The sequence below is a fragment of the Syngnathoides biaculeatus genome, chromosome 5, assembly GCF_019802595.1.
Source record: "Syngnathoides biaculeatus isolate LvHL_M chromosome 5, ASM1980259v1, whole genome shotgun sequence".
NCBI lineage: Eukaryota > Metazoa > Chordata > Actinopteri > Syngnathiformes > Syngnathidae > Syngnathoides > Syngnathoides biaculeatus.
This window is the reverse complement of record NC_084644.1, coordinates 2,507,132-2,534,051: the sequence shown is the minus strand read 5'-3', so window position 1 is coordinate 2,534,051 and position 26,920 is coordinate 2,507,132. Positions and strand designations below refer to the sequence as shown.

Below are 26,920 nucleotides of genomic sequence, written 5' to 3'. Positions count from 1 at the left end.
TTATCCGTTGCCTCCGTCTCCCTCAATTTCAATATCGTGTTCTCCCCCATCTGCTTCCTTACAGTATTTATTTCTTGGTGTGTGATTTTTGAGCTCTTGCCTCCCTCCATTTTTATTCCCCCTCAACACCTCTCGAGAGCACGCCAATGGGTTTGGAGTTTTATTGCGTTTGCTCGTGGTATTGAAGAGGTTTATTCACCAATAAGGTCATGATGAGCTCCAACAAGTCAAACAGTGAATCTTCAAATCCCCACTAAAACACTGCCACTCTCTACAATGTCCCCACATTTTACAAGTACAGTAAATTTTGTAAACTGTAAAAAAAGCCTCGCAAAGGAGTTGTTCTCAGTTGCCATATCTGAGCAAATACACGTGAAATGCATACAAACAAATATAAGTCAAAATGCATCACATAGCAGATACACAGATTAATGTACACTTTGTTTACTCCTTGCAATGTTTCATGTAACTGAAGCATTAGCTGGCCGTGGAGGACGCGGAGAGCTTTAAAAATAATTCTTGTTCAGAAGACTTTCTCCCATGTTTCTTAATATTGCGACTTTCGCCTCATGTTACTCTCATAATTTGTTGGGCATAGTTTAAAGAACAAGCAATCTGACCTTCAGAGATCTGACAAAAAAAAAAACATTCCAAAAGAACAAGACCAAATCCTGTGGACTTTAATATTGCACAGCAAAATGCAGACAAAGTACACAAGTATTTACATCAATGTTTAACACAACCAGATAGCTTAATAGTTGGGCTCGTTATCATTCAAAAGACTGAAAGGCCGGCCACTTGGCCCCAGCCTAAAAAATATACAATTATTGTTAAATTTCTACAAAGATGAATGGGAGCTTCCCCAGAGTCCAAGAACCATTTATCAAAAAGTTTTCCATATGTGAGGGAGACGAAAATGTAGGATTATGTTAAACGGTGAAACTTTTCTTGACTCCTTGGCCCATGTAGAGATAATGCATCCTTTACGGGGATTTGCGTCCGTCAAACAGGAGTGACATGTTATGTGAGAACTGCATACTTGGGGGGAATTTATTCAGCTGGAACTGAGCAATTGCTTTGCTCAGCCTTTTTGCTCATGCTATTTGACATAATAGAACAGCTTTAGACTGAAACAAGAATGGACTCGTAAAGACGGATTTTCAATATTTGAAAATTTGCGTCTGTGTCAGAATAAAGACAATACAGTTTGTTAAATATTTACATTTACAGACATAATGGACTTTCAGTTTCAAGTCCCGACCTAAGACAGGGGGATAATTTAATAATTTTATTCTGGGAATACACTTAAAGTAGTAAAAATAAAGGATACAACGTTGCAATTGTATTTGACATCATATTTGTATTAATTTTGATTTTATATTGGATTATGATATGCTGTAATTGGGCGTAACATACACGAATGATCGTGCCTGGGTGGGGATAGATTCATGAGGTCTGTGGACATATTTGACCACCTCATATGGTATCAAATCAGGTTGTGTTTTACAGCACCGGCCACAAGACGAAATCCTCCAATGACGCACGGCTCACGCTGTCCACGCATGCAAGACCGTCATTGCCTCTAACTTAAAGGGAATGAATGGATTCTTTGACCGGAGTTGAAGAAACCCCCCTTTGTTAAATATGACAGCTGCGCATGTCTGTGAGATTACGACAAAGTGGTCTAAAGCCTGACTACTGATCAGACTACTTGACAAATTTGGTCTTTCCCAATGGCACTATGTCCGAGTGTTCTGATCAAATCTGGCTGGCAACAGTCTACGACATCCATCCATCCATCCATCCATCCATCCATCCATCCATCCATCCATCCATCCATCCATCCATCCATTTTCAAAACACCTTACCCTGGTTTTCCGGCCATGGGACGCTGGAGCCTATCCCAGGCAACAATGGGCGAAAAGCAAACTACACCTTGAACTGGTCACCAGTCAGTCACCGGGTACATATAGGCTCCGTCACTGAATGGGAACTGAAAACACGTTGCCTGCACCAAAGTCAGGCGAGTGGACCCTTGCAGACATGACATGTGTTCCGATACCACTGCATCTCGTCTTTTCCAATATCCGGGGCTTTAGCTTGTCAAATCAAAGACTGTTGGAGAGGTTGAAGCCGGAAACGGGTCACTGGTCGAAGCGACTGGATACGCTCATAACCATGGTGATGGCAGAAAAAATACACCATGTGGATGTGTTGTGTGTGTGTGGGTGTGTGTGTGTGTTGGAGCGGGGGGTGCCTACGTATCACTAGCAGGCCACAAAACATTATGTAGCCAAGCAAGCTAGTGCTTGCACTAACGGTTGTACGTAAACATCCCGGGATCATGTCGAATCCTGTAGTGAAGTTTCGCTAAACATTGGCTTGTGGACAATCATTTTGCTGCCGTACCATTAGGTTATCCCAAATATTTCAATTTCATTGAATTTTTTGGAAGCGGCACGGTGGGGCAGCTGGTAGAGCGTTGGCCTCACAGTTGTGAGGACCCGGGTTCAGTCCCAGCCCCGCCTGTGTGGAGTTTGCATTATCTCCACGTGCCTGCGCGGCTTTTCTCCGGGCACTCCGCTTTCCTCCCACATCCCAAAAAACATGCAACATTAATTGGACACTCTAAATTGCCCCGAGGTGTGATTGTGAGTGCGGCTTTTTGTCTCTATGTGCCCTGCGATTGGCTGGCAACCGGTTCAGGGTGTACAGGGTTAACAGCTGGGATAAGCTCCAGCACTCCCCGCGACCCTCGTAAGGATGAGCGGCAAAGAAAATGGATGGATGGATGGAGGATACGCGGCAAGGAAAATGGATGGATGAATTTATTTGGGAGGCCAGAACTTTGGATTTCCTTGTAAACGTCCTTGATGTAATATCTGACACACAAATTCTCTTCAGGTATGTGAATTATCAAATGCTCTAATTGTGGAGGAAAACGATTGCAGGTACTGAAACAGTACAAACCAGTTAGTTGTCTGATGTTTTGAGCGCCCATGCCAATGCCACTTAGATGGCTACAAAATGATTCGGGGTTTTCTGAAAGAGCGCGCCTCCTTATGAAGAAATCCATAAATTCATGAGCATTCACACAAAAGAGATTGAGTTGAAAACAGTGTGTGATGAATAGCAGTGGAAAAGAGTGCAGGAGGGACCAGTCAAAAAATGGGAAGGGACGCAAAATAGGTGGGAAAGAAGAATGAGAGCTTAAACAGCAGCGTGAGTACTTGGAGGGACTCAGCATGAGTCTGCTTTTAACCACCAACAGATTTTGAGCCGGAAGACGCAAACACAAGACCAAGCCGATCAAAATTCTTTGATTCCACACACACGCACAAACACAAAAGCACAGAGACAAAATCAACTACCGAATAGGATTTAGTTAACACTAGAACAAAATGTCAAGAGCTGATGGAAATAAAAAGTAGCCCAAAAATATGTCACACTCAACATATATTCTCATTTCTCATTATGACTATTGCCTCATTGTTACATTAGAAACAATGTTTTCCGATAAAGTGGAAGTGCTGTATATAAAGTACTTTAAATGATTATTAAGTAATTATTTATGAGTTGACGCAATAAATGAACAAGCTTTGATTGACTTGTGTCTGTGGATGAAATTCTACAGAAGGATTGAGTAAGTAGTCATGTATATGAAGGCTCAATATTGTATTAGAATGGGTTGTCATTATTTTAACTTAACTATCGTGTTAATAAAATATTATATAACGTATGGCCAACGCTGACTTAAAATGACCTTTGACGTAACTGGTATGATTGACTTAATGTAAATTTACGGGGATGCTGACTAATTAAAGCATGTGCATGAAAATGTCTTTCAGCAGTTAACTGCTACAGTTAAATGATGACGTTATTCTTTGACTCTTCTTATAAAGTCCTTGCCTGCCTCCCTTAGGTGTATAATCAAATTACAACTTTTCTCAACTTGAGGTACATTGAAAATATCGTGCCTCTCCTTCGTGAGACAATGGAAACTTTTTCGTTGTCTATCTCGTTTGATGCTGCTGTCATTCTTTCAGAGGTCGTTTTTAGAGGTCGTTACCCGGTGGCTGACATTTACAAAAAATGATTATATAACATCCCTATACTTTATAGGGTGTCAAAAAAAAATGCCAAAGTCATACGCAGACTGATAATTTGTGCAAATCAGTGTCTGAACCATTGGTGTAGGGCAGGGGTCGGGAATCTGAAAATGTAATTACAAAAGACCCATACAATGGGTATAATTAGCATTTATGTAGAACCGACACTTTTAGAGTACAATAAGTTTCTGAATCCTTTTAAACAACATTGTTATAATTTTGCAAACCAACGATGACAAAAACACTTTTTAACCATGAATGTGACTACTGGTGCTGCACGGTTTTTGCTGATGGCTTTATAGTCTTTCATACGTCGTTAGATGAAGTTTCATGCAGGCGTTGAGACTTAAATCCGTTAATCGTGAACAGAATTAAATTTCATTTCATAATGGTACGATGGTGAACAGTTCTCGCCAACAATAGCATGTCTTTTATTCGTTTGATTATCTTGTCTTTATGCAAAAAGTTGTCAAAAAGTTCACTGGCAACATCAGGCACGAATGCTTCGGCATACTCGTCCATCTGTGAATGGCTTTCCAGTCTTGCTGAAAACTGTAGAACTCTCCATCTTTTTTCCTTTGAGCGATCGTTTGCACAATTAGTTGTTGCCACCTGCTCTGCGTCGGACCCTTCTGCGCCTGCGCACATTGTCTGCTACGGTGAACTACGGAAACCCCACACGGACAAGCTATCTCTGCGTCATTTGCGTTGCCTGCGTGACAGAAAACACATTGTACAGTATGCGAGCCATATGCAAACATCAAAAGAGCCAAATATGGCTCGCGAGCCATAGCTTCCCGACCCCTGCAGTGGGGTATGGTGTTCTTCCTTGGACTTCATTCTTATCGATGACATTTGACATCGGCCTGAAATGAATGAATTATGAAATGTGTAACTTTCCCACTAATGATATACATTGCAAAGTTCTTGGAAAGATATTAGCATCTCATCGGGGGCACAACAATCTCCACTGAGGACACAAGATGTGATGTGACAATGTAATTACTAGAATGTTATATGAGTTCTTTATTAGCTGGAAAAATGCTGTACTCTATAGGGGTTCGGGTATTTATAGCAGTACTCAAAACAACCTCAACCCAGCCGTGAATTAATCTATCGAATTGTTGTTACACTGCCATTATGCAATACAGCAACTGCAACATTTGAGAGTTCCATTTGATAGCTTACTAACGGCTTATTGATTTTTCCATCTATTGAAATCTTTGATGAAATCAAATGATGTTCTGGATGTGATGCTTTTGGACAGTTTCATTTTGTATTCATGTGTTCCTTTTTGCCATATCATTATTTTCATTTTTTATTATTTGTTCCTTTTTTAAATGAGTACTATTATTATTATTATGATTACAGATGAGACAGTATAGAAAATTTCTGTTCCTTTTCTCTTGAATGATTGTTAAGACAAACAATAATTACTATAGCTCTATTTTTAAAAGGTTATTATAGCAAATATATTTAAACGTTATAACAGGTCCTGGTTTTCGTATCAAGACCATCTAATTAAACCCAGGTCAAATAGTACATGTCACAGACTATAAGATGGAGAGCAGTCTTAAGGAACCGTGGTTGAGGTTTTATTTAATATCAAATGAAGATTATTCTGTCAAGTAAAGCCTTACTGGAGCGGGGCTGACGCTACAGAATTGGCTGTGAGAACCTAAGCGAATCCACTTCAACACTGGCCTATGCATAATCCCGTTACCAGTTCCGGTTCACTGTGTAATGCGCAGGACCAACGGGGAGCTTTAACCCTTTCAACCGAGAGCCGGTCTGGATTCCCTTTATTCCAAAATACTGGGGTGAGCAAGGTCTGACTCATTAGTTGTGATATATTTTTTTAGAATGCATGATTTTGCTTATACCCATATGATCAAAACATTAATTACTACCTGAATTTGTAAGAGAGGTACACTTGAACATGAAGACATGAAGGCCCAAGAGAAACACAATTCATTTTATTTTAATGAGATTCAAATTAAACTGTCAAGGATTTCAGAAAAAACATGACCATCGAACAAAACATAACCAGAAATAAATTGAAGGTTCGTGTTCTGTCATTCATCGGCTTTGTAGAAAACAATACTTCATAAATTTTGTCTGGGTAAATAACTTTTATAAGCCCAACTGTACATTTTATGTAGCCTCGTACGTACCCCTGTCATATTGGAAAGAAAGTGCAGGCAACATGTTTTTCATAACCTCTCGGTGGTGGTGGCACATTGGAATGAAATTGCATAGCTTTTTCATAACCTCGACATGTGATCATACATTTATAAAATGTGATGATTTTTTCATTTTCCCCCTATACCGATGCATGATGTACATTACTGCCTTTTGACCATTTTTGGGGGGCAAAATTGAGCATTATATATTAAAAATCCTTGCTATAGTCAATAACTGGATCCAGAAAATGTGTCCACCCTTCAGTGACAAGACGTCGACCGTTTGTTCCTCCTCCCAACTCAGATTCGCCTGAGTGGCATTTGGGTTCCCAGACTACATGGAAAAGATAATATATTTTCACGTGACACATTCAATCTCAATAACTGCAGATAGAGAGAGATAGCCAAACCCACCCAAATTGGAGAGTTGGAGACAGAATATAGGCACCTGAAATCCGCCATCCAGCTGACAATAAATGCCTGATGTAACCTCTGGCTGACACCCCAGTGGGACTCTTCGCCTTCCTTGCTGTTTGCTGTTTGTGCAAAAGGCAAAGTCAAAGGCAGATCGGTTTCCTGAGCTACAGAAGAAATCTAAATATATATATATATATATATATATATATATATACAGTATATCTGTTGTTCATCTGAGGCAATGTCATAGGTTTGGATTGCCAAAGTCAAATAAGTATGTCTGTCGCAGAGATTATTTCGTTCAAAAAATGTGACATCATTTGTATTACTAAAGAAGTTAAAGGCTCCCTGATAGATAGAGAGCAGGGATTGGGTCTGCACCCATGGGGCCCAGTTGAGCTCAGCCAGATAAGGCAGCGTAACGCCCCATCCCCTTGGGCTCACCACCTGTGGGAGGGGTTAAGGGGGTCGGGTGAACAGAAAGATCAGTGGCGGAAAAGGTGAGCTATTTTGCACGAGCGAGGGAAGAACAGAGGGTTCGGTCGACAGGCGGCTGCATGGAACATGTGCAGTGATGCGGACTCTTCAACAGTTTGTCCTGGTGAAGAAGGAGCTGAGCCAAAAGACAAAGCTCTTGCTTTGGCGGTCGATCCACGTGCCTACCCTCACTTGTGGTCACGAGCTGGAGACCAAAAAGATCGCTGATGCAAGCTGAAATGAGTTTCCTCCGTGGTGTGTCTGGCCTCTCCCTTAGTGATAGGGTGAAAATCTCGGTCCTCACACGGAACGAATTTGCATAGAGTGTGACACATATTTGTCCAAGTCATTTTTCAATGCCTCTACGCATACCACTGTATGAAAAATGGTTGTTTGGAGGAATTACCTTGGAATGTCCGTGTATTTCGAGAGTTAAATTAAGACTAAAGCACATGTTTTGAATGAGTGCCCACTAAGGCCAAGACTCATGTGTAAATTTACCAAATATTTTTCAGTTCTGCTGCAAAGCAGAGTGACGCATCCACTTCTACTGACCAAAAAAAAAAAAAAAAGTCCTTGTTGTCAGTCAAGACTGGGAACGAAAAGAATCATAAAACAGGCATGCAAAACTAGCATTATTATATTCTATCGGCATGTTATATTTGTAGGTCGAAGACAAAGAAGAGGAGGAAACCGGATCCAGCGTCAGAAGAAAAAGAGGAATGCACAGAGCCTACAACTGAGTGTAGGGACTTTGAATGTTGGGACTATGACAGGAAAAGCACAGGAGTTGGTTGACATGATGATTAGGAGAAAGGTTGATATTCTGTGCATCCAAGAGAGCAGGTGGAAAGGTAGTAAGGCTAGAAGTTTGGGAGCAGGGTTTAAATTATTCTACCACGGAGTAGATGGGAAGAGAAATGGAGTAGGGGTTATTTTAAAGGAAGAGCTGGCTAAGAATGTCTTGGAGGTGAAAAGAGTATCAGATCGAGTGATGAGACTAAAATTTGAAATTGAGGGTGTTATGTATAATGTGGTTAGCGGCTATGCACCACAGGTAGGATGTGACCAAGAGTTGAAAGAGAAATTCTGGAAGGAACTAGATGAAGTAGTTCTGAGCATCCCAGACAGCGAGAGAGTTGTGATTGGTGCAGATTGTAATGGACATATTGGTAAAGGAAACAGGGGCGATGAAGAAGTGATGGGTAAGTACGGCATCCAGGAAAGGAACTTTGAAGGGCAGATGGTGGTGGACTTTGCAAAAAGGATGGAGATGGCTGTAGTGAACACTTATTTCCAGAAGAGGGAGGAACAGATAGTGACCTACAAGAGCGGAGGTAGAACCACGCAGGTAGATTATATTTTGTGCAGACGATGTAATCTGAAGGAGGTTACTGACTGTAAAGTAGTGGTAGGGGAGAGTGTAGCTCGACAGCATAGGATGGTAGTATGTAGGATGATTCTGGTGGTGGGTAGGAAGATTAAGAAGACAAAGGTAGAGCAGAGAACCATGTGGTGGAAGCTGAAAAAGGAAGAATGTTGTGCAGCCTTCCGGAAAGAGGTGAGACAGGCTCTCGATGGACAACCGAAGCTCCCGGAAGACTGGACGACGACAGCCAAGGTGATCAGAGAGACAGGCAGGAGAGTACTTGGTGTGTCATCTGGTAGGAAAGGGGAGAAGGAGACTTGGTGGTGGAACCCCAAAATACAGGGAGTCATACAAGGAAAGAGATTAGCGAAGAAGAAGTGGGATACTGAGAGGACTGAGGAGAGGCGAAAGGAGTACATCGAGATGCGACGTAGGGCAAAGGTAGAGGTGGGAAAGGCTAAACAAGAGGCATATGAAGACATGTACACCAGGTTGGACACGAAAGAAGGAGAAAAGGATCTCTACAGGTTGGCCAGACAGAGGGATAGAGATGGCAAGGATGTGCAGCAGGTCAGGGTGATTAAGGATAGAGATGGAAATGTGTTGACTGGTGCCGGTAGTGTACTAAATAGATGGAAAGAATACTTTGAGAAGTTGATGAATGAAGAAAATGAGAGAGAAGGAAGAGTTGAAGAGGCAAGAGTGAAGGACCAGGAAGTGGAAATGATTACTAAGGGGGAAGTCAGAAAGGCACTACAAAGGATGAAAACTGGAAAGGCAGTTGGTCCTGATGACATACCGGTAGAGGTATGGAAGCAATTTGGAGAGATGGCTGTGGAGTTTTTGACCAACTTATTCAACAGAATACTAGCGGGCGAAAAGATGCCTGAAGAATGGCGGAAAAGTTTTCTAGTTCCCATTTTTAAGAACAAAGGGGATGTTCAGAGCTGTGGGAACTATAGAGGAATAAAGTTGATGAGCCACACAATGAAGTTATGGGAAAGAGTAGTGGAGGCTAGACTCAGGACAGAAGTAAGTATCTGCGAGCAACAGTATGGTTTCATGCCTAGAAAGAGTACCACAGATGCATTATTTGCCTTGAGGATGCTCGTGGAAAAGTACAGAGAAGGTCAGAAGGAGCTACATTGCGTCTTTGTGGATCTAGAGAAAGCCTATGACAGAGTACCAAGAGAGGAACTGTGGTACTGCATGCGTAAGTCTGGTGTGGCAGAGACGTATGTTAAAATAGTACAGGACATGTATGATGGCAGCAGAACAATGGTGAGGTGTGCCTTAGGTGTGAGAGAGGAATTTAAGGTGGAGGTGGGACTGCATCAGGGATCAGCTCTGAGCCCCTTCCTGTTTGCAGTGGTAATGGATAGGCTGACAGATGAGGTTAGACTGGAATCCCCTTGGACCATGATGTTCGCAGATGATATTGTCATATGCAGTGAAAGCAGGGAGCATGCAGAGGAACAATTGGAAAGATGGAGACATGCACTGGAAAGGAGAGGAATGAAGATTAGCCGAAGTAAAACAGAATATATGTGCGTGAATGAGAAAAGTGGAGGGGGAAGAGTGAGGCTACAGGGAGAAGAGATAGCGAGGGTCGACGACTTCAAATACTTGGGGTCAACAATACAGAGCAATGGAGAGTGTGGTCAGGAAGTGAAGAAACGGGTCCAAGCAGGTTGGAACAGCTGGCGAAAGGTGTCTGGTGTGTTATGTGACAGAGAGTGTCTGCTAGGATGAAGGGCAAAGTTTACAAAACAGTGGTGAGGCCGGCCATGATGTACGGATTAGAGACAGTGGCACTGAAGAAACAACAGGAATCTGAACTGGAGGTGGCAGAAATGAAGATGTTGAGGTTCTCGCTCGGAGTGACCAGGTTGGATAGGATTAGAATGAGCTCATTAGAGGGACAGGCAAAGCTGGATGTTTTGGAGACAAGATTCGAGAGAGCAGACTTCGATGGTTTGGACATGTTCAGAGGCGTGAGAGTGAGTATATTGGTAGAAGGATGCTGAGGATGGAGCTCCCAGGCAAAAGAGCGAGAGGAAGACCAAAGAGAAGGTTTATGGATGTGGTGAGGGAAGACATGAGGGCAGTTGGGGTTCGAGAGGAAGATGCAGGAGATAGGCTAAGATGGCAAAAGATGACACGCTGTGGCGACCCCTAACGGGACAAGCCGAAAGGAAAAGAAGAAGAAGATGTTATATTTGTAGGACTATGAATGTAATTGTAAACCACAATCCACCAATTTAGGCTGTCATAAAAAGTTAATTTTTCATCCTAATGAATAATATATTTGTGTGTTATAAAGTGGAAAAAATCTAAATGAATGGTCTCCATGGTCATTGCATGTCAATGGTTAATTCATTTTTTTTCGTGAATCAAATTAGGCAAAGAACTAATTGATTGTAATGGATATGAGTTGAAGTTGACCACTGTTGTCGTAAAATGCCGTCGCGCCGTGGCCCCAATCTCGCCCTCTTGCCACTGTTGGCTAATTGTTAGTCTGATTTGTTTGGCTCTCCAATGCTGCGGTTCTCGATGCTAATAGACTCATTACCGAACAACAATGTACGTCCAGATAATCCCATTACTGTAGACATTAATGAACATGCCATCCAATAACCAGCACTCGCTATTTTAATTGTGCAGCTTCAGTATTTACAGAATCGAAGTCAAATAGCAGATATGCCGTACACCAACAACTGTAACTAACAAAAAATTAAAAATGAGGAGCCAATGTGGCAAAATGTCTCTTCTGTGACAATATACTCTTTTTAAAGCTACATTTATTAGTTCAGTGTACTTTTTATTGTATTAATGCATGGCAAATCAAGGACATTACTAGATTTTCCTGAGCTAACCAACTACTCTTTGATTTGTGTTCAACTGTAGAAACTAAAGTCAAATTCCATTTCTTTCCAGAAGTCAATTTTATACTCTGTGTGCCTTTAAATGCCACTTAAGATCAGCATCCCGATAAGTGTGATTATTTTACACTTGAATTATGTGCTCATTGGCAACCTTCATAATTATTTTTTACAATCAGGCATTAATTTTTTAGGTGGTACTCAGTTTTCGCCCAGAAAATGGGCGATTTTTGTATACAAGAGGACGGAAAGGCTTTTCATTAGAGATAGGGTGAGAAGATCGGTCATCCGGGAGGGTATCGGGAGTAGAGCCGTTGCTCCTCGGTGAAGTGGCTCGGGAAACTGATCCAGATGCCTCACCGGTGAGGTGTTCTGGGCATGTCCCAAGGAGACACCGGGATGACCCAGGACACGCTGGAGAGACTACGTCTCACGGCTGACCTGGGAACACCTCAGGATCTCTCGCAACAGTTGGATCAAGTATCTGGAGAAAGGGAAGTCTGACCGCTCGTGCTCAAGCTTCTGCCCCCGTGACCTGACTCCCGATAAGCAGTAGCAGATGGATGGATGCATGGATTAAATGTTATCAGGTAATAAGACGTAAAATGACAATTTCATATCCCTTCACTAAATCGCTATATTAGTGAATTGTTTGACGACAAAAGGACTTCCTTGCTGCTTGGATGAGATTTTGTCCGGCAGATGGTTTTGACGGCCCATTCTGTTGAAATCAGAATCAGAATCAGCTTTATTGGCCAAATGTGTAAAAACACACAAGGAATTTTTCTCCGGCAATCGCTGTCCAAATGGGGTCTAAAACAAATCCAAGTATGACTCTACTCCCTTTTGACAATAGCCCATAACGCAATCAAGCTATGTACAAGCTTCTCCTTTGTTTCTGCTTTAATGTTCATGGGGTTACAGCAATATTTCTACAAACAAAGTTCTATCATTTCATTTGAGTGACCCAGCAGCTTTTTTTCGTCTCCCAAAATGAGAGCATGGTGGAATCTATTTGTCCGTGGACTTGCTGCTGATAAGATAATTGCTGTGAGAGGGGAAAACTAAATTCTGCCGTCCTGAGAGATACATAATGTAATATTTTAGAAGACACAAGGCTCTCGTAAAGCTATGTTTTGGTTTCAAAAATAAATGAAATAAAACGTACGAAAATAGAGTGGACTTTAAAAACCTTTTTTTTTATATCTATAATGAATCTCTGGTTTGCAAAAGAAGGCAAACAAATTTTATGCTGTATTTTAATGGAGATTTTTAAAGTACACAAATGCTTAAAGCTGCTGCGCTTCCAAATCAAGACAACATTTGAAGGGAACCTACAACATCTGAACTTGATGCAACCAACTACCTGTCAGTACACACACCAAAAGAAAACCCCAAAAAACTTGCATTGAAGAAACACACGAGTTACTCAAGGCTGGGGGAGTTTTGAGATGCTCATGCTGTAAAGCGCATGAATTCATGTATACATTCTTATATTCAATATTGACCTTATTGACTATGTGATTGAAGGCTTGAACAATTGTGCCGCAACCTGTGTACCAACTTGTGTTCAAGCATTCGGGCAGTTTTTTACCTTCAGAGAAGAGATCTGAACAGAAAAGCCGTGTTTCCTTTAGCACCATCAGTCGCCCATTCTCCTTAAAAAAAAAAAAAAAAAAAACAAGAACAAAAAAAAATAAACATAATGGGATACTTGAGGCTGTCTATCCATTTTTCTGCCAAAAGAGGAGGGAGCAAAAGAGAGAGAGTAAGTGAGAGAGAGAGAGAGAGAGAGCAACAGTGAGCTCATCATCCTTGATTAGGCCTGTCACCGCCAGGTAGGAGGCAGCAATTAGCCCCGGCCAGGCCTGTTCCAGTGAGACATGCTCATGCACACATGCATAATTACGCCGCCGACACAACTGACACTCGCACAGGCGCACACCCGTACACTCGGGAGGCCGACTGAATGAGGCCGGCATCTGTTAGAGAGCGATTTGGCTGCTGAATTGAAGGGGGAGAAAAAATGGCTGGATGGATGCATGGTGAGCAAAAGTGTGGCATCATGGCAGGGAGGGATGAGGAAGAGGAGGGAAAGTCACAGTGAAGGACAGAAGACGAGGAAGGCGGGGAAAGTTGATCTGAAAAGGTGGAGAAGAGGGGACAATGAGAAGAGACGATGAGGGGAGGGCCAAGGTTTTGAATAATGTAAGGCTTTGGGACAAAATTAACAGGCAGAAGAAAGGCCTTTAATGAGTTAAAGCAGATGGGAGCAAGGAGGAATCGGGAAAGAAATGAAGAATGCGACCAGAGTGAAATCGATTGAATTGGGACAAAAGAGGGGATGATGAAGAAAGACATGGGGGGGAATGAGTGATGAGGTGGTGGTTAGAGGTGGGAGGGGGGGGGGAGGGGAGCAGTGGGGCAACAGTGGGACCTGAATTTGAGAGGACAGATGGAGTAAGAAAACGGGTTTGGATTAAAAAAAAAAAAAAAAAAAAATCCGGTAGGCGAGGGGTGGGGCGACAAAGAGAGAATTGCCGAGATGGACAGCAGAGAGGAGATTGGCCATTTGGTTTTGATAGCATGTGCCAAATCGATTGGAGCTGACTAATCCAGTTATTGATGGCAGAGGCATGCAGAAGCGATGCTTATGTGGGTGTTAGGTGAGAACGTGCGTGTGCATGCGTGCGTGTGTGAGATGCTCCGCCCATTTGTGATTGGGTTACGTCTTCGATCTGAACGTGTTTGCAAGCGTGTTGATTTGAAGCTTGCCTGGACTGACGTGAGGCAAATTTGCCGCCGAGCATGTTGGGGTTTCGCTCTCTTAAATCCAAACCGTGTTACACAAATATTTACTTTAATAGAATGAGTGAGATATGACTGAATTAGGGTCAGAAATAATCTTTTTGGTTTGTTTCTATGTTTAGACTTTGACAGTGACATATATACATGTCCGTTTTGCAAAATAACAAAGAAATCACAAAAAAATGTGCTTGTAGATACACACAAAACCTTTACAAAATGACCTCATATGACATCAGCTCAGCAAATTGTGTTATTTTAAACAATATACATAATATTTTTATCCCCACAGAAGTGGGGAAAAATTACTAGAATTGATTGCAGCTGAATGCAAAGTGCATAAATCAACAGTAAGTGATGAACGTTTGTGTATTCAGTCTTCATGTGAAGGCACGCGACCTTTACGTGGTGATTGTTGTACAAATTACTTTTACCTTTCCGCCATTGAAACAGAAGCGGAGTGTTATATCAAAAAAACAATGCGTACTGCTACATTGCGACTACTTTATACAAGCTATCAGAAAACATTTCAGCATCAAGATTGCTCCGGGGGACTTACCAGGATCACCATAAGGCGACTACGGCCTGCAACGTCACAAAGAGCCACTTTTGCTCAGAGGGAGCGCTGGAATGTTAAATCACTTCATCTATAATTGCCTGCATTTACTCCCCCTTCCAGGGCAAAACATAGGAAATGCTCCCAGGTCCAATAAATGATACCACTGAACGTATTTCTGATTAGGGTCTGGGGGGGGGGGGCTGGCGAAAAGCTTTGACGCTCATTTTTCACAAACAATTTTACCGGTTTTCTTTTTTTCCCCCTCTACAGACAGTTGGCATTAGATTAGGGCAGGCTTAAGAGAGGCATAGCTGCCAGCAAATTGTGTAACTTGAAGGGCAAATGCCCCTCTGAATTTATCAACTTATAGCTCCAGTGAGCTGTGAGGGATGCTGATGACCTTAAGATACCCTCCGAAGAATGTTTTTTTTTACCGTCATTCCATGTTGCATGCACGTTAAAGTCCACCCCCACACCACCACGGCTGCACAATTTAGTCCTGGCTGTTCATAAGTGCGCTGCAAAATTGTGGTTCGCTTATTGTTCATTATTTTTCATTTGGTACTTTTCATGTTTTATTATGATATAAAGTATTGAGTTTGTAATCGCTAACTGTGACATTATCGTTAATGCACCACAAGGAAATGATTTAGACCATCAATAAAAAGTATTAAAAAAAAATCAGAACACTGCAGTTACACCTGCCACCACACACCACTCGTGGCAGAATATAAATATGACAACCATACCAAAAAAAAAAGAAAAATAATATGCCTTTCACTCACTGCTGCTGTATGTAACAATCTGTGCAAATCACTTTCAATATTATTATTATTATTACTGTTATTTATTCAGGCGGAACTCACCGTTGACCTGACATTCCCTGAAAGTATCTTGGCAAACGTCCTCGGCCAATTCAATCCGTTCATCGACTTAGCCATTAAAGAGGTCGACGTGACATGACATACAATTTCACACGGAAATGACACAGTATGGAATATCTTTTTGACAAAAGAGGAATGTGATGCCTGGCGCTTGTTTACATCACATAAGTCACAAAGGACACAGCTTTTCAATTTCAGCTGTCCACTGAGAAGATGGGAAAAGTATGACAGCATCAAATAACATCACACATGCCCGTCAGTTCCCCAACTCAAAATCGAACAAATGGATCTGCTCATCAATTGTATCAACGCAATAATTTATCAATGCACGTACTGTTCAAGCAAACAACACAACTCTAACTAAATAACAACATTGGTAACCAAAGACGCTGAGTAGGATGCAATAAAAGAAATGTCATTTCATTTCAGGGAATTTCTAAAATGAACACTTTTACAATATTGAGTGGAGGAAGAAAGATAAAAATAAAAATAAAAGTTAGAAATTGCAAAATGTTTATTTGTATCATCCACAATTAAGAACAAGCAAAAGCAATGCCCATGCATGGAGGGCATCACATTCACGGACGATAGCGCATGGACCGTATTCACTGAGGAGAACCACCACGACTGATAACTGCATCATGACAAGAACGTTAACACACATAAAAATATGACATGGTTATGGTGGCATTACTCTTCTGCCCTCATTTAATGTGACTTTGATTATCCTATAATATAGATATGGTCCAACGAACAGTTTGGATTTAATAAATAAGAAAAAAAAATAATAGGAAAGACATAAACGGCAGGGCTGGAAATATTTCTTCAATGGCGCTTGTCATCGGGCGCTAGGAGAAGTTCGCCATGGAAGAGTCAAATAGTATTTTTTTTATGGGACACCGTGGCAAGCAGCACACGGGCACATCACAAATGACAACAAAAGCAAACAAACGAACACACAAAAACAAACAAGCTCCACCATAGACAAGATTCAAACGCAGAAACTCTCGACTGTGAGAATGTAGTACGTCTTATATTATGACTTTTGCTGATTTTGTTTTTAAAACTAAATGCGTAACAAACTCTTACTTTGGTCTGTAGTTCTATTAATGTATATAAATAAAAAGAAAAGAATAGTGAGGTTCAAGGCGACATTGTGGATCAGCTGGTAAAGTGTTGGCCTCACAGTTCTGAGGTCCCGGGTTCAATCCTGGACACGCCTGTGTGGCATTTGCATGTTCTCCCCGTGCCTGCGTGGCTTTTCTCCGGGCACTCCGTTTTCCTCCCACATCCCCAAAACATGCAACATTGATTGGACATTCTAAATTGGTGTGAACGTGAGTGCGACTGTTTGTTTCGATGTGCCCTGTGATTGGCTGGCGACCAGTTCGGGGTGTACCCCGCCTCCTGCCCGTTGACAGCTGGGATAGGCTCTAGCACTCCCCGTGACCCTCGTGAGGATAAGTGGTGAAGAAAATGGATGGATGGAAGGATGACAAATGGATTGTTCAAAGACTTGTTTAATAATTTGAAGATAACGTGTGCTTTTACATGCATATGCAGTTGGGCGCCTGAATATAAGTTATAGGAATGCATTGTTATATATATTTAATAGTACTGTACAACGTACACCATTACAAACAGGTTTTGCAGTTTCGTTATTTTCACCGGCATGATATGTGTCCATGTTTTGTGTGTCACGTGACTTCCTTGATGACCTGTGACCCTTCTAATAGCGAAAAGAAAACAAAAAAATGTGTGCGCTAGTGGCAGAATGGGCCATACAGACAAAACCAAGACCCTTTTTTGAATGTAACAATTGCAGTTGGGAGTCAAGTTCCTTGAACTAGTGATGGAGGGGAAACCCACATGAGACTTGCAGAACTTGGTTAATACAAGCCAACTTGTTTGTTTATGTTTCACAGGCACCCGACAGTGTGTGTAATTTGGCTGACGTTAGATGAGCATCATTCTTGAAAAGAAAAAAAAAAAAGATTTGCTGGACAAGCAAGATATCTGCAAAGATCTTGTTTTTTGTGTGTATTTTCACTTATTAATTGATATTACTGTACATTATACTATAACTGTAAGTCTTCAATGTATCGTTGCATTTTTTTTTTTATATACTAAACTCAAACTAAGCATACTGACTGAAACGTCTCTGCTCTTGAAAAGATTACACAGATCTGAATAATTGGATCATTTGGAAAGAGCTAAATGAATAAAGCAAGATTAAGCTGTAGAATTTCTGTAATCAACGAAAATCATGTTATTGCTGTGGATCTCTGGGAAGTGAGTGAACAAAATATGAATCTTAAGCGCACGACTGCCCTTTGCTTTCGATGCCATTACGCCTGGATTAAATTGTGCGTCTTCAATCATAACAAGCTTTGCAAAGGGTGGTTTCATTCACAATATAAAAACCTCGCACAGGTCTGAAATCAATGGATCATTTGCACATTTCCGTGTCCTGTGGTCCGCGGAGTCAGATGAAATCAAAAGTCAAACGTGGCAAAATGTGCGAGCGTGCGTGTGCGCACACGTACTTCATCCTGCCACTCAATATCCACACCTCGCCCTCACTGCACTCCGCTCAACAACAAAACGGAACCGACCGCTGTGGCGAGGATCCAATTTTCAACACTCAGTGGGTGACATATGGCAACCTCCACTATGCCCACTCCGCTCGCATCGTTACAATTCAAACACGACTTCCACTTTGTCCTCGTTAAATTAGCGTTTAAAACAATGGCCGAAGGGATTTGGATGGCTGGCTGGCTGGCTGGCTGGCTGGCTGGATGGATGGATGATGGATGGATGGATGGATGGATGGATGGATGGATGGATGGATGGATGGATGGATGGAGAGAGAGAGAAGAGTGAGAGAGCATGTGAGATATATAGACAGACAGACAGACAGACAGACAGACAGACAGACAGACAGACAGACAGATAGATAGATAGATAGATAGATAGATAGATAGATAGATAGATAGATAGATAGATAGATAGATAGATAGATAGATAGATATAGATAGATAGATAGATAGAGATAGATAGATAGATTCAGAAGTTGTACATCAGAACTATTAGGTCTCGGTCACCACATAATTAAAACTTGATATATACATAAATATATCTCCCATATTTTCTTTGAGAGATTTTTTTTCTTTTTTTTTGTTTTTGTGTGTGCTTGTTAATGACATTACATCTCTTTGTAATGCCTCGCTGGAGCAGACAGCAGTCCCTCAGTAATTAAGTACAAATGCTGGAGAGAGAAAGCGAGTGAGCGGGTGAGAGGAGGAAAAAAAAAACAGAAAAGAGGAGGCTCAGCTGGTTCCTTCAACATGAAAATAGGTCTAATTAACAGTGTTGACTTCACACATGAGATTGACTCAAAGGGGAGTGAATTTCAGGCAATTACTCATACAGCAGAATACCTTTTAAAGACAATTCATTTGGAGAATTCTTCCAATTTAATAGCCCCGAGTGCTGGGCGGGTTTCAAAAGAAAATAGATGTCCTACATTTTATGAACTTTTCATGTATTTTGCCTCCGTCTGATGGAATCATCTCCCGACATGGAACATTTGAAATCAATCATGTAAAAAACACAACATTCAAAGGTAAAACACAATCATGGGAATAAACTAACTTGGCGATGCCGGCGTGTGAAGTCGTCGCATTTTGCCTGAAAAGGCCAGTTTTCAACTTTTGTTTTACATTTGTATGGAATTCAATACTTTAACATTGTGAGTGGATTTCCCCTTGTCAGCAAGTTTGTCTGACATGAGATAAACTTAATTTTTTATTTACAGTCATGTAAAAAAAAAAAAAAAAAAACATTCAGCATTTTGTGCCTCTCATTTTTCTCCATTCTTGTATTTATATGTTTGCAAGCAAACTTTGTTTTTAACCCTATCTTGCCCGAGTGCGGGACATTCATATCTCACACCTCTCTCGATCACGCCCCCCCATCCCCCCACGACCCCCCCAACTCCAAGCCAACATTATACTAGCAGAGGAAGCGATGAGGGTTAAAAGGCGACCGCGGCCTAGTCTTCCAGGAATTCAAAGGAAAGAGCTCGGGGAAGCGGGGGATAAAGACGGGGCCTGTTTAAAATTCTGACACCTCTCCGCTATAAAGTAGGATTTCTGAGCCACTTGGGGCTCGGGGAGGAGGAAAGAGACTTAAGCAGATGCAGAGGGTAAATGCAAGCCTTTGTTATTTCTGACAAGCGCACAGAATTGAAATGTCATTAACTGACTGCAAATATTCAAACTCCATCGCTCAGCCTCTGATGGAGCTTTTTACCATGTTGTTTTGTCTTTAGGCGTAAGCATAGATAATCCACGTTGTGCACGGGGAAGACGTTCTTTGAGTCTTATATCAATAATTCAGGCATATAGGTGGAAAAAAAAAATTAAACACCTACCCACATAAAATTATTCATCCCCATGCTTTTTGTAAGTTTGAGCCTTTTACAGTTACAGAACTTTTTTTTAAATGGGAGCAACGTCTTACATGTGGTAAAAGGCACTATTCATGAAACTGTATGCTTGAAACTAACTGCATCGTGTTATGCTGAAATTGTCATAAGAATATTTAATATTTAAAAGGCCAAGTCTTGAGTGGTGCCTTTAGGGTTTCCGTTAAATGCGTGCGGCACACTCAAGAAGATAGAAATGATTAGCAGTCTCGGGTCTTTTGGACTGAAATAAATAATATATTTTGCCTTCCCAAAATAATCTTTGGCTCCAAGGTGTATCATTTTTACTGTAACACTACATCGCAGTATTGGTTAAATCCTTTCCACTCAAAAGTTTGACTTTTCGTTGTGCTTCATTGAATATCAAAGTGCGATAATTGTCATTTGGCTTTGGAGAACCTTTTTTTTTTTTCTGTGAGAACGTTAAAAAAAAATATCTCAAGTGAAGGGCTCAGCCACCGTCCTCAACCTCCGAGAAATCTTCAATACGGTGAATTTGTTGAAAATTATGCAATTTCAGCAGGTTTGACATTGTGTTAGCCACTGCAAAAAGAGAATTAGCACCTTCTCTAACATACAATATTCTCTAAGAGTCATGAGGGGAAAAGGAACTTTAGCAAATCAGCTGTCACATTATTTTTCAACTTCTTAAGAGAGTTTAGTCGGTTTCTCGGGACTGCTTTGAATAGACTGATATATTGTGCGGGCATTTCAATACTTTATCATACTGTATTTTGAAAGCGTACGTACAATAACTCCTTTCTTTTGTGAAAATTTGACCAATTGATCTCCAGCACATCATGACCACAGCATCATATTCCACCACATTATCTGGAAAATGTTGTTGGTGGTGCTTATTCCCGAGTGTGATTGCCATCTCTTGACTTGTTTTTTCGCAAGATTATGCAAAACCAAAGAAGTACACAACTGGTTTCGATGGAAGTATTGTAAAGAGGCGACCCTCGACATTTTTGTGCAAAACTTGATATTAATGGTGATAAAAAATGTATTTTTCTCAATAAAAGTACATTTAACTCACTGTATATTATTTTCTGTTTTTGTTCTTTGTAAAGTTCAACAAAATGTGATACTCACCCAGAAATACGCTCCCTCAGTGATGGACTGATGTCCATCCATTCACTTTCTATCCCATTTGTGTCTGTTGGGGGCTGAACGGTGTCTCCCCTGATTTTCGGCAAAAGGCAAACTTCATTTTGGACTGGTCACGAGACAATCACAACTTCACCGCGTGGAAGTACAATTCATGCCGCCTGCACAGAAGTCAGGTGAATCAACCACTAACAGCATGTTATAATGGTGTTTTCACATTTTTCTGTGATTGATCAGACTTCTTGTTTTCTTTGAATGATGGTGGATTTTATGTGACTGGAGAAATATGTTTTTGTTGCTCTCATTTTTGACTGAAGTGAACAGTTCAGGCAGTTATCGCGCTCCGCTGCGGGTGAGATATTCAAACAACTTGTTTGGATTCATTCCATAACGCTGTCAACTTCGTAACTGTCGGAGGAAAATAAAATCCAGGAAATAACGAATAGAAGTCGACAAAACACAGGTGGGAAGAAAAACAAAAACATACTGTATTGTGCATATAAAACGACAATTTAATCGAATATCGTAACACCCCCCCCCCCCCCCCCCCCGCACAGAGAGTAAAGCAATTGGAAGTCAGGACTGTGCACACAATAAAGCAGGAACAAAAGAGGCAAGCCAAGCAGATGACAACATTTTCAGCCAACATCTTGAAGGACAAATAGAATCGTGCTGGCAGCCACAGAGCACCTGAGGGCAGCCGGCAGAATCGCTCTCCACCACCAACAACATATATTTGTCATTTAGCCCGTGGCAATTCGCCTCCCTCGAGACATTTGGAATGCCTCACCAAATGATGCCGATGTTCCCTTTCGCTGGCTTTGTGTCGTGTGCCCAAAAGCTGTGAGGCACATTCGTCTTTGGAATAACCCAATCGCGTTTCCACTTCCTCCCCTCGTGGCTACGTCGGCAGATGCGGGATGCGGGTTATTTTGCCGAACGCGCGGGATGAGAGAGTATTTGGGCTGCTATTCTTTCAGGAAATGCTAATTGGGTTTAATAGTAGATTGGAGTAGTAAGTATCAAAATGGGCCAGGGGTATTTATGTAATACATATACACTGTTCTCTACTGTTCTAATTATATATATGTTGTGCATGCAAAATTATTGTTTCATCCTTTTTTCATGGTCCAAAAATACCCATTACATAATAAATTCTGATAAATAAATGTGAAAAAAGTTTCACAGTATTTGAAAAGTTTATTCAAATTGACATCACTAGCGGATGGGGGGGGGGGGGGGTTGAGTTCTTGCTGAAGAATTTTGCCAGTCTGTTAAATCTGAAGTCTTTTAAATTGCCGTCCATTAAATCGAGGTTTCATTGTATTTCTGACCTATTGCACAGTTACTTCACGACACTTCATTGTACAAATGATTTAGATATTTCTAGTTTATATGTATATAAAAAGATGAGAAGAAGAAAAGATGTCTTGGTTATGCTACAGTTGTGCGATTTACGAATATTGTTTCTTTTTTTTTTGTCGCAATGCATCTTCGGGGGAAAAAAAATTCCAAATAAAATTAAATGCTCTCTATCAAGCAAAAGCAGCTGCAAATGAGGAGCTGTCAGCACAGCACCTCTGGACAAAGATCTGATTGGAACAAGATGGCATAAAACATGCACACAAAGGCAGTTATTATTATTATTATTTTTTTTTTTTTTGAATAGCACTGTTGTGATTATGAGCTGTTTATTACACAAAGTAAGGTTGAATTGAATTGCCGCTCTGGCTTAAATATTAAATACATGTTAGAAACATCGGCAACAGGTGGAGCACTGCCACTGAGGCCCCCTCACCCGCCGTATTGACGTTTTCATCACTAAGTACTGAACTGAGCAGCTTCGACTCCTTGACTCAACCATGTGTAAAGCTGCTGATGGGAAACGCTTACCACGTGTTCTATACTTTAGCATTACTTCTCATGCCTTAATTTTCCAGCACAGGTCTGTGGTATTGATCTACTAGACATCTGATCGGATGGAGTGATGAATGACCTCAGATGAAAGAAGTAATCCTCCGAGCTCCATCTCCTGAAATGCCACGAGATTACATCCAAACCAGAGCTTTATCATCAGTACGGATGATTTCGGGGCAGGAGGATCGCACAAAATGAAGACCCCCGTGTCAGAAGAGAGTTCCTGTAAGGTAATTTTTGTAAAGAGTCATCATTCATTCCCTCACTCGTTCTCCATCCTGATCTCGCTGTCCTACATCTCCACTCCCTCGCTTTACTTGCCCCTCCTTTTTCTCCCGCTCAAGTCCTCAATTATTTTCTGAGTGCCAGGCAAGGCACTGCGGGGGCACGGGGGACCATTTGGACTTAGTACATTAAAGAATTCATGATTTGAAACCACCACAGCCCACCCTGACGACTTTATGATATGACTTTTCGGTGCCTGAAGCTCCTTCCTGTCCCCACACCCTTTTCCACCAGACTGGCTTTCATTCCCCCCTGACGACTGACATTGATCTATCCTTGAGTCTTTTAGCTGGGGGACTTCCAGACTGTAAACTTCTGACTCCTGACCATTAAAAGAAACGGAGCAGCTGATATTTATGAACGTGTCCGTAATGATTCCCTTGTCCGTTTCTTGTGTCAGCGTCCGTAAATTGGCCTGTTGGTAACAGGCACAAATAGTCACATACATGACAGCAGACTGCTACAAAACAGATGGAGTGTCCCAGAGTAGGGGGAAAAAAAATCAATCACAAAAAAAAAACAAAAACAAAAAAAAACAGCTAGTGTAAGACAGGAAAAATCAAACAGTGCAAAATAGTCCGCAGAGGACGGCAAATACTGGTCTGGTGTGCTTTTTGCCTGTGATTTGTAATTAGGAATGAGCAATAGTTGAGACCCAATAGCAGGCTGAAACATATTTATACACTCACTCCAGCCTAATATTAATCAGAATCTGACGGGTTTAGGCTGACTGAAAATATACAGTATTTTGTTTTGGAAAAAATGCAGAAGATTGCAAATTGACAAAGAGTTGCAAAATGAATCCTCGAAAAAACCGTCCCCAATGTTCTAAATTTAGTGACTAAAAATGCGCTAGAACAATCTTCACTACTTGCGTGTCAGATGAAGAGTAAAAATCTGCCATGCCCTGTAAATACATTATATGTAAAAAGTCATACATAAATAAATTGAAAAGGAAAACACCCTTTCATCCATCCAAGCTTTTTCTTTGCCGTTTATCCTCACAATCAGTCGTGGGGAGTGCTGGAGCCCATCCCAGCTGCCGTTGGGCAGGAGGTGGGGTACACCCTGAAGTGGTTGCCAGCCAATCGCAGGGCACATCAAGACAAACAGCCACACTCACAATCACACCGACGGGGCAATTTAAAGCGTGCAATTAATGTTGCATATTTTTGGGATGTCGGAGGAAACTGGAGTGCCCGGAGGAAACCCACGCAGGCACGGTGAGAACATGCAAACTCCACACAGGCGGGGCCGGGATCGAACCGGGGACGTCAGAACTGTGAGGCCAACGCTTTACCAGCTGCTCCAGCGTGCCGCCCAACACCCTTTCATGAATGACAAAATATTTTTGCCACAATATTGTTATTATATAACACAAATGTGCATGAATATTAACATCCATCAAATCAGTGCACTAAAATGAAAGCTAAATTCTTGAATGCAACTGGGACACATCTTCAGTGACGTTCCTGACATCACTGGAAGTGGTTTGCGGTATTGCATATTTTAGTATCCATCCCATATAATGTGAATACAGGGCACCACCGATTCCATTACCGATACTTTTCAAAAATTCAAGTAGCTGCATCATCAAATTGCTCAGTACCAAATAATTTTGGGCAGAGTCAGCGGCTTGCTTGCCAATGCTGCTCGGTCACGTGACTGCCCGGCAACGAAAAACAAGATGGGGAGGAGCTAAGAGCGTCTGCTCAAGAGTTTTCCACTGGCCAGTTGATGTTTAGCGCTGACTGCTGCTAAGTCATGTGACAGCACAACATCAAAACACAAGAGGCACCACGAGCAGCGAAGGTCTCTTCTGTCCCAAAATGTGAAGTCTGGCGTCAACTGTTTGATGAAACCAAAGCAGTGCATGCAATAGTGAAACTGAATCTACTGTATCGATATTTTCACGCAGGTATCGCTCCGATGCATTACTGGCCTGAGATCAATAATGAAGATATTTTGGATTGAGCCACCATCACACTTATAGGTTAAGATGGTCTCGACCTAAGACGTTTCGACTTTACAACGCCTGTCCCCGTCCGCCATTTTGTCTGGCTAATGCTTGTCTGTGTTGTCCGGGAGTAGCTTCACATTTTTTGCCCTCCATTTTAGACATTATCGCCCCAAAGAAGAAAGGTGTGTCTTTTAGCAATGCTTCTGCGGCCAAAAGAAAATCCATGACCATGGAAACGAAGCTCAAGAGCATAAAAAGATTGGAAAAAAGAGAGACACCAGCACCACAAAGGCTTCAGTCGGTCGACCGTGGTGAGAATTATTAACGGCAAATCCTGTATTTTACTTCATGTGATGAAGGGTTCCGTTCCTCTGTCTGACACAATGATCACAAAACGAGATTCTTTGATACTTGTCGAGATGGAGAGGATTGAGGACCAGGTTCCTTCGCAGTAGCTAAGCACAGCCTCCCCTTCTTCTTCTCCATCCACGTCTCAGCAGTAATGCTAAGTACATCATCCTGTTTATTTCAATCTATTTGTTTTTTATACAAAGTATTTTGATGTCAATTCTGACTTTAACGATGGAAACCGACTTAAGTTGAAATTTGAGTTAAGTCGCTACTCTAGGAACGGATCTCAGTCGTAGCAATGAGAAGACCTTGCAGAGTGTACGGCCGACAAAGCCCCTTCACCTCACCTCGATGGCCTCACAGCGTGTCTTCCAGCTTCTTCGTCGGCACTGCTCTACCAGCTCCTGGTACTTTGAGCACTTTCACTAATTGGCTTCCTCCCTGAGATCCAGATCTGTAGAACTTGGCCTGAGGAGACTGAGGACAGCACTACATGATCTTGATGTTAACATGGTCTAGAAACTTGACTTGGCTTCACAATACCAGTCCAACGCTGAGGTGAGGAAGCCGGCTCCCGCTTTGGGGCGTGAACGAGGTTTCTCTCCATCCCTGACAAAGGCGATGTTCCATTTGCTCTGCTGTTTCCTTTGGTTGTTATTGTTGCCCAGCGCATTGAAAATGGCTTCAGCAATTGGCATCAGCACCTGGTCGTGCCTCCAACTGCAGCGGCCCTCCCCCGAGGCCTTGACTTACCACCATCCAATATTGTGTCTTTTTAGGGAGTGTGATGGGAAGCGTTTCCCATCACGCTTTGCAGGGTTCTGCCGCAACATGTGTTAGGTTGCTGTTTGCACTGTGACTCAAATCCTCGGAAATGCGTGACCTTCAGGTGCTTTGTGACTGCGTGCCAGTTGGCCTCGTGTTGCTGACTCAGCAAATAAGCGGCATTTCTTTGTATAAACTCAGCTACCTTCCAGCCGACATTCCACCAAAAATCTCGAGCTCGTCACAATAGCATATTTAATGATCACTTCACTGACGTCATGTTGAACCGGCCTTGGCGTCGATACGCGAGGTACAAATACAATCAAAGGAAGGGAATAAAAGTATTTGTCAGCGTTTA

General features: G+C 41.8%; 1 long non-coding RNA gene across 1 annotated transcript; it reads right to left on the bottom strand.

Annotated features, from left to right (window-relative positions):
- Window positions 1-5,999: 5,999 nt before the first annotated feature.
- LOC133501069 (uncharacterized) lies at window positions 6,000-26,536 on the bottom strand. Its single transcript, XR_009795092.1, has 5 exons — window positions 26,341-26,536; window positions 26,145-26,274; window positions 21,270-21,445; window positions 13,032-13,095; window positions 6,000-6,828 (listed from the first exon to the last, which is right to left on the bottom strand). It is a non-coding gene; the product is annotated as an uncharacterized LOC133501069 (long non-coding RNA).
- Between the last annotated feature and the right edge of the window lie 384 nt (window positions 26,537-26,920).